The sequence below is a fragment of the Plecotus auritus genome, assembly GCF_963455305.1.
Source record: "Plecotus auritus genome assembly, chromosome: 1".
Classification (NCBI taxonomy): Eukaryota; Metazoa; Chordata; class Mammalia; order Chiroptera; family Vespertilionidae; genus Plecotus; species Plecotus auritus.
Window position 1 is genome coordinate 188,838,449 of NC_137770.1, and position 13,670 is coordinate 188,852,118.

Here is a 13,670-nt window from a genome sequence, read left to right on the forward strand (position 1 = left end):
CACTTACATTTCTTTAAAGCCTTAACATTCAAATCTAGTAAAACTACCTAAATTTCATGTTCTAAGCCAAGAATGCCAAAGAGGTGAATCTATGACGTTTACTCATACATTTATGTTTTTTAATTGATTTTTTAAAAGAGAGATTAAGGGAGAGGGGAAAAGGGAGGGAAACATCTATGTGAGAGGAAAACATCGATCAGTTGCCTCCTGTACACAACCCCGACTAGGGATGGAATATGCAACCTGGGTATGTGTCCAAACCAGCAACCTTTGGGTGCATGGGACGAGATTCCTTCCCGCCAACAACAGCCAAACAGTTTTCAGCGGTCCATGGATTACATTCTATTACATACTTATTATTCATTCCTAGTTGTAAATAAGTATTAATAAATTAAAGTTCTCAGCAATGACAGTACTAGAGGGGAAAAAATGACATCCAACAAGAAAATAGTTTGGAAATTCTCCAAAACAGTCACACTCATAACCTACTAAGTTATGACAAAACGACAATGAACGAAGTGACATTATTCGAGGGCCTGCTGTAGTTGAGGGCCTGTATGTTGCTAAGATCAAAGGAAGGAAAGCAGCTCTTGTTTGCTGAATGGGTGCTGAAAACCAACTTCCTATTATTCGCTATAAAAACAAGAAAAGTGGTTTAGAACAAAAGGTATTAAAAGATATGCTACTGGACTTGGGTATAGGAAACATCAGAGTCCAGTTACCAGAATTCAAACTCCTTTTTAGAAAAGAACCGTATTTTAGAGCTGAAGAGAGCAGGACCGACTATCCACCTCCTTCTTACACATATAAGAAAACTAACCGAGCACATTTCCACTTGGTGACAAGAGGTAAAAATGCATGTTCCATGGTTTTAGGTAGGGGCAAAACCTGAAAACCAAAAAGTTGTTGTGGGGTTTTTCTTTAACTAAAATATGAACAATTGTCTGAATCACATACATAGGAAAACATCATATTTGGAAATAAGGGCAAAAGATAAAAAAGCAAAGTAGGACCTACTTTACATAATTTCTTTAAAAATTAATCACTTTTTACTCTAACTAGAAGTCCTTCATTAGTGAAGGCAAGGAAAAGTTTTAAGTCACCTCTATGCTTCAAGCTTATCTTTCTTCTGTGACATTGCTCCATCTCCAATCATTAAACACCCTTGGTTATAAATCCTTCTGAAAAGAAATATCTTTGGTATGTTTGGTTCTCATCCCTTAGACTTGCCCAAAGGAAGGAATAATCACAAGGATGTAGGAACTCACGGATTATTCACAGGACGCAAGCAGGGAATATGAAAGGCCCAGTGTGGACGGGGGCAAGTCAGAGTGTGTGCCCTAAGAGGTCAGACAATACCTTCCATGTTTTTAAGAAAGAAAAAGATATTTAAAAATCCAGATTTCAATGTGAAATCTAGTACTTTTAGATGCTGGCAACTAAATCAACACACAGTACATGCCACAGCCCCTCTGTGGGTGAGCACTCTCCAATGCTGGCCTTCATGCTTTCTTCTCTCCCAAATGGAGGAACGGGGAAATGAAAGACTGGGAAGCATGTTCATTTTGGAGAGAAAAGTCTCTTTTTAAAGCTAAACATAGCCCCATTTACATATGGACATCTTCTGTTGCCTCAAAGAGATTCTGAAAAGGCCTTTGGCCTTCGGAGGGGGTGTGGGGGAGGGGGTGTAAAGTACGAGGCAGCCTCTGCTGTACTGTGATGTCTCCTCTTTACTGCACCAACTCCTGCCAAAGCCTACTTCAGTGATTGGCAAACACAGCCTGACAGATCACTAAAAACATGAACCAAGTAAGCAAAACAAACCACAGTGTAGTTATTTTACATGACTTGCATGGAATAAATCTGTGAACTGTAGGTGAGTCATAACATAATAAAGGGCCCAATTAGATTCAGAACAACACACCAGTGTTTTCCCTCCTCTTAGCAACTAGTTCAATGGGATCTTGAGAGAATATAAGGCACATAAAGGACTCTGGTGTCTCTGTTTTACCCTTTACTGGAAGACAATTAATCTCACTAAAAAATTAAATCCAAGCTGCCAGACGGGCATTTTTCAGGGTCAATAATTCTTAAGCTACTAGGATACCAATTAATGATACCCAAATGGTCTAGAAGAGTTAATACCCCTATGCCAAATGATTGGCTCATTCTCCCAAAATGATTCATTCAATGGCAAAATGTTTAAAATTGAGAATCCTTTGAGATTAACATCAACTTTATTATATGTACCACTTAATATTAATAAGCCCCAAAATTTACTGCAGGAAATCTGGTATCTTACTTAATACAGAGGAAAGCATCTTATTTTCTTAGTCATAAAACTATCTGATTAATCTCCAAACTCAATACTGAAAATCACAGCAATTATGAGGCTGGAACTCCACTAAGAATGCCTACTGATCGGATTAGGCTGCTTATTTTTAAATCCACAAGCAACAATGCCTAAAATGACCTGGGAAACACTTAGGCTGGAAATGGTAAGCCAAACAATTCCTTCAAAAAAAAACTGTTGAATTTAAGGCCTGCTTCCCATCCAAGTGTCCTAGGAAATTCAGTCCTGTATCAAAATGATTCCCCCCCACCCCCTGCTCTGACAAACATTGATAAGAGGCTATCTTTCAGACTCCAGATCAAAGTGAATTGTGAAAGAACTCCTGGAGCTGAGAACTGAGCAGGAAAGCCCTATTCTGCCCCAGTCCTCACTTGGCTACAGGAAACAAGCATATGAGACAAATGATCCTGCCCTCAAAATGTTACCACCTGGAGAAAGACACAGAGGATGATACCAAGGGGAAGTGCTGAGACTAGAGGTCTGGACACCAGGAGCACAGGAGTAAATCAGCTCTAAAAGCCTGAGTGGCTACAGCTGGGGCTGGAAAACACAGCAGGAGGGCCACACCCAAGCTGGAGGAAAAGGCAAGAATCTCATCTAGAAGGCACTGGCCCTGGCCGGTGTGGCTCAATGGGTTGGAATATCATCCGTACACCAAACCAAAAGGTGTCGGGTTAGATATTGATCCCCCAGTTGGGACACATGTGGGAGGCAACAGAATGATGTTTCTCACTCTCCCTCTCCAACAACAACAACAAAAAAAAGGCAACTGGAGCTAATCTGGAGTTTTACCCTGAAGGTAATGAAAAGGTGCTCAAGGATCTTAAACTAGGATAACTAGATCAGATTTTCACACAATAAAAATCATCCCTTCGTGAAACAGAGTAGTAGATCTGTTCAACAAAAGGGAGGAAGACAGGTTAGAAAGAAGTTGTAGTTATTTAAGAAAGTGATAAAAATCTGAACTAAAGAAGGGGCAGCAAGAAAGAGAAAGAAGCTTTCAATAGATACTTACCAAGTAATCTCCACAGGATTGGGTTACCAAATGGATAAAGTGGAAGACAGAAAGGAATTGATGCCGATGACCAGAAGAATATTCTGTGTGTGAAGAGGTACAGGAGAAAGCAAACATAATTAAATCTACTGTAGGCAGGTTGAATTTGAGTTCCTGCGCAACATGTACAAGAAAAGTCCAGTAGGCAGTAGGATAAAAGGATCTAGAGCTCAGAAAACCTGGGAGTTTTAAGCTAGAAAAATAAATTTGGTGGTCATCAGTTGAAGCCCAATTGCACATGAAATCACCAGGTAAAGCTACAGGAGAAAAGAAGGTTGAAAGCAGAGCCCTGAGGAAGGAGGGTAAGGCAGCCTCCTAAGGAGATTAAGGCATGTTCCAAGTGGTAGGAGAAACCCATACAACAAAGGAGGACAGTGTTTAGGGGACGGTGGGCAAAAGTGTCAAATGCCACAGAGGGGTCCAACAGGCTACTCTCAAGAGCATTTCCTGACTTAGTCCACTGGGGGCCCTGGGAGCTCTAGGGCAGCACAGTGTGGTGGAATGGTGGAGGCACCAGCATGGGTTCAGCAAGTACAAGGAGAGGGAGCAGGCAAAGAATGTTTACCTCCTGTCTCCAGAACGCTGGCTGTGAAGGGAGCAAGAAAGATGTGATCAGAGAAAGACAAAGGAATGAGAGTTTATTCAGCTAGGAAAGGCTGACTCTATGCATGCATTGTTAGAAAAAAGCCAAGTGATGGGAGAAAGGTTTAAGGTAACCAAAAATGGTGTGCCAGTGGAAGGGCAGTGCCTTTTCTGAGATCAAAGATAAAAGCTAAGTGGTGGGTGTAGACAAGAATTTTTTTTTGAGTCATCATACCTGGAGAGAGCTGGAAAGTTACATACCTGGTGGCCTCATTCTCTAAAAGCTAGAGCAAAGTTAAAGTCCTCAGAGCAGGCCTATGACCAAAACTGAGTTTTAACCGTCCTCTCATTTGAGTCATTTGTACACCTAACAGCTGCATGATTTATTAGGTGCTGACATGAAGGCAAGGCCATATAGAAAAACAGAGAGCTCCTGACACTTTACATATAAGTGTTATACGGGTGGTGAACACACAATACAACATACAGATGATGTGTTATAGAACTGTACACCTGGAACCTATATAATTTTGTTGTAATCCTCACTTGAGGATATGTTTATTGATTTTCAGAGAGAAGGGGGAAAGAGAGAAACATCAATGTGAGAGAGAAACAGCAATTGACTCCCATATGTGCCCCGACTGGGAATGGGACCTGCAACCTTTTGGTATATGGAATAATGCTCCAACCAACTGAGCCACCCAGCCAGGGCAAACTTATATAATTTTATTAACCAATGTCACCCCAATAAATAAAATAAATAAAGTATTACACAAATGATCATTACTCCACAGAGACCAATTTTTGTAGTAGAAAATGGTATGAGAACTAGCAGCCAAGGGTCCTGGTTTTATGCCCCATCTCTGCCATTAACAAGCTTAAATCATTAGACTTCTTAGAGACTCAGTTCCATGGCACATAAAATGGTGATTCGTGCCAACTGCCCTGCCTAATGCTCAAGGTTGCTGTGACAATCGAGAGAGAAACAAATAAGCAAGTGCTTTGGAAATTAAACAGGGGTGGGGGAGGCAGTAAAATATTTCCCAGTGCACAAGTCTTTATAAAGTGAAACATTTCCACCAGGAATCGCCAAACTATGAGAATGCAGCTCTTCAGGAGTGAGCTTGCAGCCCCTGTACCATCAGGCAGGGGTGGGAAGTGGAAACCACTTCGGGGAGTGGTGTCCTCATCCTGGTAAACCAGTTTTTATAAGCTTGATAACCCCTAAGCAAATGCTTTCTTTCCCTGGGCTTTTCATTTGCTTATTTTTAACACATAAAAACCAAATTTTAGGGCTTTATTCACCTAGAACATCTTAAATGGAAATTCCTGGTCCCTGATATCTAATCCCACCTACACTTCTCAAGTATGCTCCAATGAACAAGTTAATACATTCAGAATCTCCCTACACCCTCAATATCACTAATTCCTCATTATGATAACCCTCTGTCAAAATCCTACTCTTTTCCTTTAAGCCCAGTTCAAATCTTAACTCTAGCCACTCCTACCACCACCTACTGAGCTCTGATGTACCAAGCACTGTTCCAGCACTTTATATAGAAGGCCTCAGTCCAGTCGCCTCACAGACCATATGAATAAACTGACAGCACAGCAAGGTTAAGTTCCTTGCCCAAGATCTCAGAGTTGTAACACCATGATGACGTGTTATAGAATTGTACACCTGGAACCTACATAATTTTGTCTGTCATAAAGCTAAAGTAATTTCTCCTTTTTATTAATGACTCCAGTTATTGGATAAATTACTCAGTAAACAATTAAAGAACTTCAGAAACAGGCTTCACCATGCAAACCCACCTTCCCATTGCTCTGCTCTGCCTCTACCCATTTCCCTGAACTCCTACTAGACTTCTCACCATGTCTTGCCTCCATGTCTCTTCTTTCCCTAATCCTCTCACCAATATCCAGACACTTCAAAAGAAAACTCTAAAAAAAATGTATAGTGTCCTCTTTTGAAAGACGACATAATGCAGGTGTCACAGTTAAGGGTGTGGACTAGAGCCAGAATACTTGGATCTGGATGCATCCAGCACTTGCAGCCTCAGTAAGCTCGGACAAAAGCTGCAGCTCTGTAAGACTAAGCGATAATCGTAGTGCCTATCACGTGGGAGGGTTGTGAGGTCAATGAGTAATACACATGAAGCATGTGGAACAGCTCCCACCAGAAAATGAACAAGAGAACAGTGTGAGCTTTCTATGCTTAATAGTTCCAGACTGATTATACTTTATTTTTTACATTACATAATAAATTCATTTTGCAAGTATCTTTCTCTCCCATTAGCACCCTTTATGACTAGTGGACATTAAAATATTTGTTGACTGAAAAGGCAGAAACACAGAATGTAAAAAATGTGAATTTTTCTACAACTGAAATGTTCCAGATTAATTGGCAAAATAATTTTTTCACCAGTTAATATGTTCTCAAGCATGAAAAATGTTGGAAGAAATTCTAATTACAGCATTAAATTCTATTAAAATATTTTTTCTAAAATGCTATAGCAAATATTTGCTTTAAGGTGGAGTATTTTAAAAATTGAGCTGTAAGGAAAAGGAGAATCCATAAAGCTTGAGTTTTTAAGAATGACTGCAAGAAAGCTGAAAACCATAGAATGCTTTCCTTTCTTAAATCACATCGAGTTCGATTTAAAGCTTCAAATTCTTGCCAATAAGAATTTTCAGAGTTCTATTATTTGCAATGGAAACAACACAACAACAGAAAATCCCTAAGGTGATTTATCTAAGGGACACAGCTAGAAATAGGACCTCTAATTACTTAAATACTGAGGCCCCTAGATTAAAACATTAAACCTCAAAACCCTTCAGCCAAAGAGATGAAGGAGATTAGAATGGGCTTGACAAATTACCACAAGGTCAGGGAAAAAAAATGTGGAAAGTAGGCCAAGCTTAAACAGGGAATTAAATAAAGTTCAAGAGAAAACGAATGGTGTGTGTGGATGCTGAATCTCTGGGGGATGAAGGAGGAGGGGGATTGCCAACCTGGTGATTTCAAGAATTAAAGAAAGGAACAGCATCAATATAAAAATAGCTGCTTATAAAGTTTTTGGAAAATGTGAACGTGTAGCAAAGTTAACCTTGGAAAATAATGATTTTCAAATAGACCTTGGCAAGTGGAGAGGAGAGATACAAGGTCAAAAAATAAACTTATGATAACATGAACCAGAATCCTCTCTTAAAAGGAATTCTGCTTCAATATCTCATGAGTATTGGTCACCCCCTACCAAAACAGCAAAAAACCAAACTCAAGTCATCCACAGAACTCCCGGTGGAATATATGGTTTTCTGTCCCTGAAGATTATCAGCTGGCTCAAAATAAAAAACAATCTAGAGAAGAGCTAAAATGACTGGGGTGGCTACGTGAGAGCCTGGAAGAGTGCGCAGCCTGGAAAGATTCTGAAGAGTTGAATGTCTACATCTTGGCAAAGGCACAACGTGAGAGACCCAGGGGGGATCCAATAACCCTCCACAAACATCTCAAGTGTGAAAACAACAAGGAGGAACAGGAATTTCTTATCCTGGTACCAAATGTACTTCTGGCATTTTGAGAAGGAATAGAAAGTAAAACGTACAAAGAAAACAGCTCTAATTAATACCACACAAAAAAGATTTTCAAGGTTCAACTGTGGGATTTCTTCTTGGGCTACTATAAGCAATACTATTCTTTGCATGAACTCATTTCTAGCAGTTTTAGAGCTTTTTAAAAAATATATATTTTGCCTATGATATTTTAAATGTTTCCTTCAGAGTTTAAAGTATTTCTTCAAACTCAAAAAATTGCCAGGATTCGACTTGGCCAGTTGGCTCAGCTGGTTGGAGTGTTGTGCAGTACCCCAAAAGGTTATGGGTTCTATCCCCAGTCATCAGGGTGTGTACTGGAGGCAACTCTCACACCCATGTTTCTCTCTCTTCCCCCTTCCTCTCTCTCTAAAAAAAGAAAAAAAATCAATGAAAACATAACCTCCAATGAGGAATTTAAAAAAAAAAATTGCCAGGATCAGGAAATAAAAGGTGGCAGTTTCTACTCAGCTCTAGCTGGTGAAACTGAAAATTTGAATTTTCACCAGAATTCTCCAGTTTGTAAATATTGGCTCAAGGGAGTGGGGGGCAGGGCATACTATATAGGCAAAACAAAGGTATCTACAGGCCCAATCTAGCCTTCTGGCTGTTTGCAGCTTCTGCAATAAATTGTCACTTGCTACTACAACTTTTTAACCTCTATATTTACATATTTAGGGTCAAAAATTTAGCCAGCCTCTAAGCAGATACAAGCTACTTACTATTCAATATTTCTCATAGATTGGAAGTATTCTGCTCTAGTCACTCAGCATCAGCTAATTGTGTACACAAATAACCTTGCTATAATTTTCCTAACAAAACATGTAAGTCATGTAGGTCTGGCCAAATTAAGAGCTAGCTCATGGAATCTAATTTAAATGCGCTATTATAATGAATATACTAAAACATTTTTAGAAAATGGAGGAAAGCTAGATAAGGTTTTATCAGAATCTTACTTTCCCATGAACATAGAAATATTGGGGGCACAAGAAAGGAAACCATGAACTGTGGAGAAAGCGAATAGTGTTGTTTGGGGTCCTACTCCCTTTGTTTTTTTCCCAAAAGCTACTCTCATGTCCAACTTAAGACAAAAGTCCCATCATTTTCGTGCAATCCTTGGCCCAAGGCCCACTCTGAGGACTGAAACCACTGGGAAGGGGGCCTTATCTCATTCCTTGTGGCCTGTTATCAGCTCTTCTGGAACAGTTTTATTTCCAGGCTCTAGAACAAATCTCAGGAGAATCAGATACAGAACCCTGAGCCTACCTGTATACCTGCCAAATCAGTCTCCTAGGGAATTTTTATTTTTTACCAGTTTGTATTTTTAACAGGTTTCCCCAGGTGATTATGATGTGCTGCCAAGTTCCAGAATGAATGCAAAATTTCCCTTTGATCTACAGTACTGGGCTTATAACCCAAGAGGACTTGTTGTAAAGGTATCTGTACATCACGTGGAGTAAGCCACTGGCACGTACTGTTACCTCTGCTTGCAACACTGATGTTGCTTAACCCCTAACACACCTGCTATGCATGCTATAGTATGAATGTTTACGTTCATGTTGAAATCCTAAACTGCAAAAGTAATAATAGTCAGAGGTAGAGCTTTGGAGAAATGCTTAAATCATGAGGGTCAAGTCATCCTGATTGGGTTTAGTGTGGTGTAAAAGAAGTTCCAGAGAGATCCCTACCCCTTCTCCCATCTGAAGACACAATGAGAAGGCACCAGCTAAAAACCAGAAAGAGGGTCCCCTCAAGAAAGGGGACATGGCCATTCTGGTGCCTTGATCTTGGACTTCCGGCCTGCAGAACTGTGAGAAGTAAATTTCCATTGTTCACTGACACCTAGTACATGGTATTTTGTCATAGCAGTGCGGGCGGTCAAGACAATACCTCATTTTCGTTACTTCTACTTAATATTCAGGTCTCACTCAAACAGAACTTCCTCAGAGAATTCTCTGACCTCCTTCAGTTAAGTCACAGTACCCTTTATCAATCTTTTGTCATAAATTCCTTTATAGCACTTGTCCAAGTTCTCACACATTGATCAGAGCCGTTATTTGAATAATGTCAGTTGCTAACTAGATAGTTAAGGTCCAACAGGACCAGAACCACCTGGCTTTGCTCACCACTATACCCCTGTCCCCAGCACTAGGCCTGGCCAACAGTAGGTACTCAAGATATCTGAGTTAAAAGTTGCTGAATTGACGATGTATATGGAAGACAGTGGGGGTTTCAAATTGTATTCTGAGTGTTGCACCAGCAGGATACACACCACTGACAGACCAAAAGTTAGCTGCCTGCAGGGTTAGATCATTTCATAATAGGACAGTTCCTCTTTCAAGGTTTAGGATAATAAGAGAGCTAAATATGGAAGTAGGGAAGATTGTGTGTGCACCAAATGTAAAGTGAATCACTATCACAGTTTCCCACTGTGGATTATTTCGCACTGCTGGGCTGAAAACAGAAGACTCCATTTAAGAGCTGCCATGAGTCAAAGTGGTCCAACAAGGAATTCCCGGCTGCAGATGACACTTCCGTCTTGGAATTCAGGTGGAAGCATTTGGTAACTGAAAACATTCCTAAATGATGTCCTGAAAGGGCACAAGGAAAAGAGCAATACTTTGTAGAAATCAGAGACCACTAGGACTCAAAGTCAGATTCATGTAGATCAGAACAGAGTAGGACCATATAAGCATGGCAAATTGATAGTAAATTCTACTATGTTCCAGTGAGTTATTTGGGATATAATTAAGACTAATTATACCACTGCCATGTACACTTCAAACCCTAAAACAAACAAACAAACAAAAACAAAACAGAAAGCCTGTAATTTCCACTAATGGACAGATTCTCAAGCTTCCCAGATGATCTCCACTTTTTGCTTCTGAAGACCTAACAGGTCACTTCTTTCCACCCAAAGCCTTAACTACATACATGCAAACACATCCCAAATTTATTATTTCCAGTCTTAACATTTTCTCTGAGCTGGTCTACTACTTATGATTGCCAACTGCCAAGTTTGACCTGAATATATAATAGCATCTCAAAAACTTAATACATGGTCTATTCCAAACCTGTTCCACCCAAGTCAACTCCATCCCCAGAAGCTAGTATTATCCCACCATCCATACCTTTCAAATAAATAAATAAAAAAGCTGAGAGTCTCACTTGATGCCTTACTGTCTCTCAGACCTCAGGCCCTCTCCCATCTCCAATCAATCACAAAACCCTATCAGTTCCCTGCCAAATATATCTGGAACTTGTCCACTTCTTACTATGTCCACTACCACCATCCTAACTCCAAGCCATTGTCATCACTGCTCACCCCTAACTGTTCTCCCTGTTTTCTGCCCACCCTTGCCCCTCCAAGTCATTTTCCACCAAGGAACCAGAATGATCTTTTAAAAAACATCACTCCCCTGCTCAAAATCCTCCAGTGGTTTCCAGTCATAGTTGACAAGTAAAAGTACAAAGATCACAGAACTGGGAGTTCTAGCTCTGGCTCTGCTACTAACTATAAAGTTTAGCAAAATGAAGTTGCCTCACCCTCCTGGGCCTTATTTGCAAAATGAAAGGGCTGTAGGTTTATCTTTACAATTCTAATAGTCTAAGTCCAGTATATACTTTAATAGACATACCTCGGCTTATTCCATTTCTCCCTTTCAATAAAATGCTTATTTCATAAGTCCCTCCCTTCCAGAACACTCACACAGGAATGCCGTGGTTTTCTCTGACTTTCTTTTGTTACCTTTAGGCAGAAAAGGAAAATACAAAGGGTTCTCAACCTTCCACACGGGCAGGGCAATGTCTGATGTGCAACTCTAAGGCTGGGAGTTACCCGCATGAGACCAGCCAGGACTGGCTTTGCCCTCAGATGGGTCATGTTAAGCTGCTCTATATCTTCCAGTTGACATAAAACTAAAACTGACACACCCAGAACAAACCGAGTTGCAGACTCCTGCAGGCCAGGCCTCTATGTAGTCAGAATATTGACCTTTTGATAATTTTTTTCCTCTAGGATTTTAGGAAAGATTAAGTTTTAAATGTAAGAATGACTTATCCCAGAAAAGCATCATTTTTTAGAAAAACCAATTAAAATATACAAACCAAGTATTTCCCATGAAGTGAAAGGACTGAAAGTAGTGTAAAGTAGTGGAGGGAACCACACTCATGTGGCTTGCGTCTGAAGGCACACCAAAGAGACCAGATGACTTTTCCTTTTTGGTTCACTTTTTAAAATACTGTATCAAGAAAGCAGTGGGGAAGGGAGAGCAGTGAAGCAAACCACAACCTTCGCGTCCCTCCCCACCCCCCCAATTCAGAAAATGGAGAAAGAAAACCTCCTCTGACTTGCTTTGGGACAAACTAAGCAAATAAAGAAAAGCCACTTAGTTACCCAGCCCCTCTCTGCCAACAGCCAACTTCCTCTTCTGCCTCTCATTCTGTCCTTTGGTCCCAATACCACAAATAGTCCAGGATATTGCTAATATTCTGGTTCTATATTCAGAGTTCACTTGCTTTGTGTTTAACTCCCTGCTTTTAATCCCCCATCTCTATGCATTCCTTGGAGTCACCAGAATAGTAAATTTGAGATTTTAAATTCAACCTACATTTTCTTAAAAATATACCTTTAACTGGGTGTGTGAACAGAAAATTAATGCTAAGTATGTGAAATGTGAGATCTTAGTTTAAAAAGCTAAATCAAATCCAAAACCTAGCCAAAAAAGGTACCAATATCCCTGCATCACACACTTAATTTCCTTTCATTCAAGCTCTTGGCTCCTAATTCTCCTCACAAAGGACATCCTGAGCCCTCCATCTGCCTGAGCCCTCAGTTTCACCCCCCAATCAGCACTGCCTAAGGCCTCCCAGGGGGCTGGCACAGTAGCTGCCACTGACAAGAGAACCCTGAGCAGAAACCAGAGAGTGCCGCAGAATTAAAATGGATGCTGACTGCAAACACAGGCCAAAGATGGAAAGTTTATCTCTACCCAATTGTTGATAGCACGTGCACTTGTGCAAAGAAAACCCCATTTTCCAATCACCAAACTTATGGAGGATTTTGTTCATTTCAAATTTCCACTCAGAAAATATGCAAGAGCCATCTAACATAGTCCATATTTGAAATTATGTATGAAATAAGACCTTGGAGAAATCTCAACTCAGCTTTTTTTTTTTTTTTTTTAACCAAGAAAGCAAGACGTAAACTAGTATCCTCCTTCCTTCAGAGGCCTACTGCTGAATTTACAGGAGTTGCTGTCTTGAGGCTGACATTTGAAACGTGCTCCAGTACCTAGTAGCAGATAGTCTGTACACAATTGTACTCTAACTATCTCCTGGACAGAGACCAGTACTTTTTTGGCATCCTACCCTGCACTTAAGCCTTTTGGTTGGGCATTTGGTGGACAATGCAAATATTTGCTATCTTATCTTAAAATTGTTTTAAAGCAATTTTTACTTACCTAGATTTTTCTTGTAAGAATTAATGTTAAATTGTCCCCTTGTGTGTGTGTGTGTGTGTGTGTGTGTGTGTGTGTGTTTAAACTAGGAGAATAGAACAGATCCTATTTAACAAATAGGATTTGAGCCACAATTTACATGCAATAAAAAACAAAGCAAATCCCATTAAGTTATTTACTGTCTTAATTATAAGGCAGGCTGACTGGCCCTCCTTTTGAGGAGGGAGGACCTCGCTTTATCTTTCCCTGCCTTCATTCTGGCTCCCTTCACCTAAATCCCATCATAGCACAAAAATGTTCAATAAATGGCTCATTCTGGTGAATCTTCGTAAGTTGGAGTTAAAGGCAGGATTCTGCCAACTTGGTCATTTCTACCATTTCCTTTTTCGCTCCTTTCTCATTTTCCCTCAGCCACCAAACAAGTCCCATTCTGAAGACGTCTGGAGACACTAGAGCTCAAGAGCAAACTGCAGACAGAACCCTAACCTATTCTAAACCCAGGAACAGCTTTTTCTCCTTAAAGATAAGGGTTATCTTTCCAGCTAAGGATCCTGGAATCTGTTTTTTAACCTTGAGGAATTTTACCTTCCAGCACTATGTAAGACTGCCATCTAGGTGCACACTCTTTGAG

The 13,670-nt window shown here is 40.2% G+C and overlaps 1 protein-coding gene across 2 annotated transcripts in view; it reads right to left on the bottom strand.

Annotated features, from left to right (window-relative positions):
- Nucleotides 1-13,670, bottom strand: part of AFF1 (ALF transcription elongation factor 1) — a 194,984-nt gene that overhangs the window by 74,890 nt on the left and 106,424 nt on the right. The gene's annotated exons all lie outside the window — the stretch shown is intronic.